We start from the raw sequence: 6,000 nt of genomic DNA on the forward strand, positions 1-6,000 counted from the left end.
ATAAAAGTATTTTCAAAGATTGTACAACATACAACGTTAATCTTTTCGCAGTCTCATTGGAAAATAAAATCATTAATTTTTGTAAACCTATATTTAGTATTTTACATTAAGTATACATTTTTATTTATTATTATTATTTTAATTTAGGTTTTGCAAGTCCTCAATATATCAATCTAAGGTCAACCTTTTTCGGAAGCGGAATGACAGTTTAATATAGTTTTATTGAAATCAAGAAGTAATTTTATCGATGTATATTTTGAACATACATTTTTGAATAGCCTTATTCTCATTTCAAATGTATTGATAATTATTTCATTTAATGTATGTTATAATTATGCTTTATGTTCTCAAGTTCAAAATATTATAAGAAACATACCTAAGGAAAAACATTTAGCAATAGATGAACAAATAATCCCTACCAAGAGTAGAACATCACTAAAACAATATAATCCAAAAAAGCCCCATAAATGGAGTTACAAAGTTTTTGTTTTGAGTGGTAAATCAGATTTCTGTTATGACTTTGATATTTTTGCTGGGGCTCAAGTATTGTGGTACCTGAATCATGCCCAAATTTATCTGCTAGTAGTAATGCAGTTATTAGAATGAATTATTTCATACCAAGGCACTGTAATTATAAAATTTTTTTTGATAATTGGTTCACTTCTATACCTTTATTAGTTTATTTACATAAAGAAGGTCAAAAATCAATCAACATGTCTTTTCAACAAATTCCACGTAGTGGATTCACAATTCATAGAAGTGAGAGTAAATGAAAAAAAAAATATTTTTACATCTAAACGTCAAACAAGTTTTAGGAACATATAAGACAATGCCACAATCGCCCCAAGTATGAAATATTAACAACTACAGATAACTAGTATGTTGTCCACTTAATTCTGGGCATAAAATGACCAGAAAAACCCTTTTAATGCATCTGACTAGATGTCCACATAAAAAAAAAATCAATCAACATGTCTTTTCTACAAATTCCACGTAGTGGATTCACAATTTATAGAATTGAGTAGGCTGATGAAATTAAATAGTTTCAACAATAATTACATGTAACACATTTATGAGTTTCAATAAATTATCAAACTTATAATCTTTTTTATTAATTAATATGTTATAGTATCATAGTACAGTTAATTCATTATCTCATTTGTTGTAAAAATATATTTCATATAATGTTATTATATTGATTTTTTTGTTATTTTTTTAAGTATATGTCATATTATGTTCTTATAGGCATTTATTAGTTGTATTTATATATATTTTTTTAAAGTTTAGAAATATTTTATCTTTATTGCACTATTCCTCAATATTTTTTAATTATCTTCATAAGTGAAGTGTACAAGCAGTTTTTAAGTGGCCCATTCTACGTTCGTGAATTTGGCCCCACCATGTTATGATAAATAGACCAACATTTTGCAACATTTTGCAACTAATTTGCAACTTTAGGCAACCGGTAAAAATAAATTTGCAACCTTATATTTTTGTCCTGATCGCTAAACCAAAATTGGTGGGGCCAAATTCACGTGGTCTCACCACGTCGTCGTATCGACCTCGAACCTTTTTCATAATTTAGCAACTAATTTGCAACTTTAGGCAACCTTCGTGAAAAAAATTGCAACCTCTTGGTTACGCCGGAAACGAATTCATAAGTTGGTGGGGCCAAATTCACGTGATCCCACCACATCGTCGTATCGACCTCGAACCTTTTTCATAATTTAGCAACTAATTTGCAACTTTAGGCAACCTTCGTGAAAAAAATTGCAACCTCTTGGTTACGCCGGAAACGAATTCATAAGTTGGTGGGGCCAAATTCACGTGATCCCACCACATCGTCGTATCGACCTCGAACCTTTTTCATAATTTAGCAACTAATTTGCAACTTTAGGCAACCTTCGTGAAAAAAATTGCAACCTCTTGGTTACGCCGGAAACGAATTCATAAGTTGGTGCGGCTAAATTCACGTGACCCCACCACATCGTCGTATCGATTTTGAATTTTTAAAGCCAATATTTTAATTTTTTCGAAATTGATTTTATTTCATACTAATATATTATTTTAAATTATAATTATAGTACTATAGTTTCACTTTTATATATAAAGATTACCTGGTGATATAAAAAAAGGTAAAATAGGTACTACCATGTGCATATTGTAATATTTAATAGGTACATTTTTGTACCTGATACGCAAATCATAATTAAACAAAACAAAATAAAATATAATAAAATATTTTAATATGAGAATATTATTAAATAGAATAAAATAAAACAATTTTAAATAAACAAAACGAGTGACTTACAAGTTGTTTTTAAATTGTGCAATAAATGAAAAATAATATTTTAGTTAAAAATAAAAGTTTTTTGAAAAACGCTTAAATAAAAAATGGTTATTAACAGGAAACTACTGTTTTATATAAACTACTATATGGGGGTTGACTTTGTTGTGAGCCTGTTTTGATTTGGAAATTTTTTTTTGTAGGTCATTGTGTAGTTCCCAATTCCCGTGTTTTCTTTTTATAACAGCTACATAATGGTCTAATCCATATGAAACTATGCCATAAAATGTATATCTAAAATCAAATAATAATTATTTTTAATAAGGATATTATAAATATATTTACTACCTGTCATAATTTAAACACATCTCTGTAGGGAATTCATTTAGTGAAAATTGCTGTGAATTTGCATATATTTCAGTTTCAATAAATAAATGTTGCTGGATGAATCGGGTAGATGTTAATGTTCCATCACAGTTTTCTTCAGTACATAGATAAGTGATTGGTTGTATGTACTTATTTAAAGCTGTATTCATATTATTGAAGCCTCCGCAAAAATTTAATATTATTGTTGGGCTTGATAAGTTTTTTTTAGCATTAATACAATTTATATTTGAGCACCTTAATTCTTCAATAGCTGATGGCACATCTTTTAATAGTTTTGAAATAATATATGTAATGTTACATCTAGCGTCGATTAATTTTACATTAGTTATTCCATCAGATTCGTCAAAAATATTTTTTAAAATATGAAGTCTTTTCAAATACATTATTTTTGAACTTCCATGAATAGCCAAGTCTTTACAAAACTGGAGTAATTCATTTTTCTCTGTGTTAATAAATTGTTTATATTGGTTATTATCAATGTAAGCCATAGTTATAATGACTGTAATTGAGTCAAAAGGACAAGTGTTATGCAATAAATACCTTTGCTTTGAGATTTTTAGTGGCGTGGTAATATTTCCATTTATAAGCAGACTATTTAAATTTGAACGCGTTTTCTTTTGTGTCAATATATGTTCAATTTCTGGCACTACATCCATATATGTGGTCATTCTTAGTTTTTTTCTCTTAATTGGCTTTTGATTAATATTTACTTCAATTTCATTATTATCTCCCAATCCTCGCCAATTATCAAATGCATCCATTTCATTTCTACCTTCTGATATTTCTGATATTTCCGACACTTCTGAATCACTACCTTCATCCAAATTTTCAAATAATGATCGTTTTATATTTTTTTCTGGTGATTTTTTAAATCATGCCTTAATTGTTTACTTCTGAAAAGTTTAGTGTTACTGTCTATAGCTTTCAGATGCTTAATCACAAATCTGTCAGCGGTCATTGGTTGAACTTCGTAACGAAGTATATTTCGTTTTAAGTCACCAAAATCACTCTCTACTGAAGCTGAAGTGGGAGTATCATAAATTGAGTTAAATGATATTTTCATAACATTTGTCCATAATGGAAAGTCTTTACATACACGTAAAATATCTTTTGCGAGGTTGGGCGCCCAGTAACCCGATAAACTTGTTCCAATTACTTTTGAATTGTTTAGACTTTCTTCTTCAATTGTCCTTAAAAATTCTGTAATTCCTTCAGATTCTCCGTCTTCATCATCACTCTCGGTAATATAATTTTCTTTATTTTCTTCTATTTCTTCACCAATAACATCATTTAGAGTAATACCTTTTATTAAGTTTAAAATCTTATTTTTACTTGCTTCTGATGGTGTTACATTATTAGCTTCATCCAACCCATTTGTTTCGCTCATCATTGTTGTTAAAAGTGCGGTAAGTATTTCCCCGAATTCATCAATTTTACATGATGTTATTAATAATCGTATTCCTCTAATATAAAACTGTTTCAACTGTTTATTTTTAATACCTGATAAATGCTTATTTCGGCAAAATATTTTTATCATATGCGCTATATCAATACGGATATAGCATTGAGGTAATTTTTCTGGATTTCCCGTTATAACCCTGAAACACTTTTCTGCATAACATCGTAAAGTTAAGCCTCTACAAAATGCCCTTGTAATAGCTCCTAAAAGAGCTGTAGAATAATTACAAACCGTTTCATTGGGAATTTTTATACATGATTTCAACCATCGAGCAAGCCAATTATGTATGGAAAGTGTATCCTGTCTTTCAGAAATCATTTGGCTAACAGGAATCTGTCCATAACCTGTATTTACAACTGCTTCATATAAAAATATATGACTAGAAGTTAAATTTAAAGATGAACGTTTAAACCTTTTTATTAATCCACCAGTTGCATCGATTGATAGCCTACAATAAGTCTTCGTTAAGTCTTTATATATTATTAGTTGATGTGTACTCCAATAACGAACCAAGACAGGATCGATGCCTATTGAATGAATAGAACCAGAAAATTGTGAATTATTCTTGAATTCAACTAATGATTGAATTGGACATTTTTCAGTGATACCTAAACTCTTATCTTTGAATTGCTGTTTTGTTTTCCGTAAAATTTCATTGTTGTACAAATTAGGAGGTGATATTTGACCAAATCGCATACTAGATGTGTTCTTTCGCCTCCAGTTGACGCGGCCCCGCGCAAAGACCGTTTGAATTCAAACGGCATTTGCGCGGATAGCCTCGCCGTAAGCCCTCTCTCAACCACAAGTTGACGCCGACGCGCGACGATCCGCGTCGGAACGTCGGACCCGACGCGACCGCGAACCGGCCCTAAACAAAGCAGTCATTTCCACCGCACTGTACGCGATACACCACCTTTTTCGCCGTACCGTGCCCACCGTCCATTAACACCTTTCTGTTTTTTTTTCACATTTGTTTTTTTTATTACTTTATTTGTATTATTTTTTTCTGCCTACAAATAAAGCCCCGTCGTACCCCAAAGACTTGTGTTGCTTTATTCATTTTCCCCCGTGCTCCTCCCGTGTGCCGTTCAACCACCATCCGACGCTACCTCACCATCACACAGTGACAACCGTAGGTACGCGTCAAATTGGCTCCCCGGCGGGGAATCGAACCCCGGTCTCCCGCGTGACAGGCGGGGATACTTACCACTATACTACCGAGGACCCCCCATTTTGCGACTCGCAAAACGTTTCCCGACACCACACGACAAAAACGTGGTTTGCGAGCTATAACGGAAAAACCGGCGTTACGTAACATAACCATAAAGAACGTAACGATAGCCGCGCCGCCTGATTTACGGACGCACCGACTTCACCGCGCGCGACACCGCAAACACACGGGGAATAGGATTGGTAGGACCGCTAGAGCGCGATAAGGTATACACACCGCCGCCAGCACCACCACCCGCCCAACGTCATCACAAAACCGGACGGCCGCCGCCGCCGCCGTCCCGAACCAAAATAGTCGACAGGAATACGCACACACGCGCAGCCGCGACACCACAATCCGGAAACCGGTTATTGTGATCACCCCGCACACACAACACCAACGGTCAACGACCCACTGACCTACATACGTACGCAAATAGATTTGCCGATACGCGGTCAACACGGATCGGAAGAACGCGATACCCGCTTCCAACGATATCACCAACACTTGTATATTTTCCTTGAACATAACACCGGACAAACTACCGGACGTCATGGCAGGAAAATATATGAATGAGTTGACCGCTGCGGAGCTACGGTACGAATGTAGCCAACGCGGGCTAACGGAAGGAGGCGCGAAAGACGCACTCGAAATCCG

General features: G+C 33.9%; 1 non-coding gene across 1 annotated transcript; it reads right to left on the minus strand.

Annotated features, from left to right (window-relative positions):
• Positions 1 to 5,285: 5,285 nt before the first annotated feature.
• Positions 5,286 to 5,357, minus strand: Trnad-guc (transfer RNA aspartic acid (anticodon GUC)). Its single transcript has one exon. It is a non-coding gene; the product is annotated as a tRNA-Asp (tRNA).
• Positions 5,358 to 6,000: the final 643 nt, after the last annotated feature.

Source organism: Rhopalosiphum padi, chromosome 3, assembly GCF_020882245.1.
Source record: "Rhopalosiphum padi isolate XX-2018 chromosome 3, ASM2088224v1, whole genome shotgun sequence".
Classification (NCBI taxonomy): Eukaryota; Metazoa; Arthropoda; class Insecta; order Hemiptera; family Aphididae; genus Rhopalosiphum; species Rhopalosiphum padi.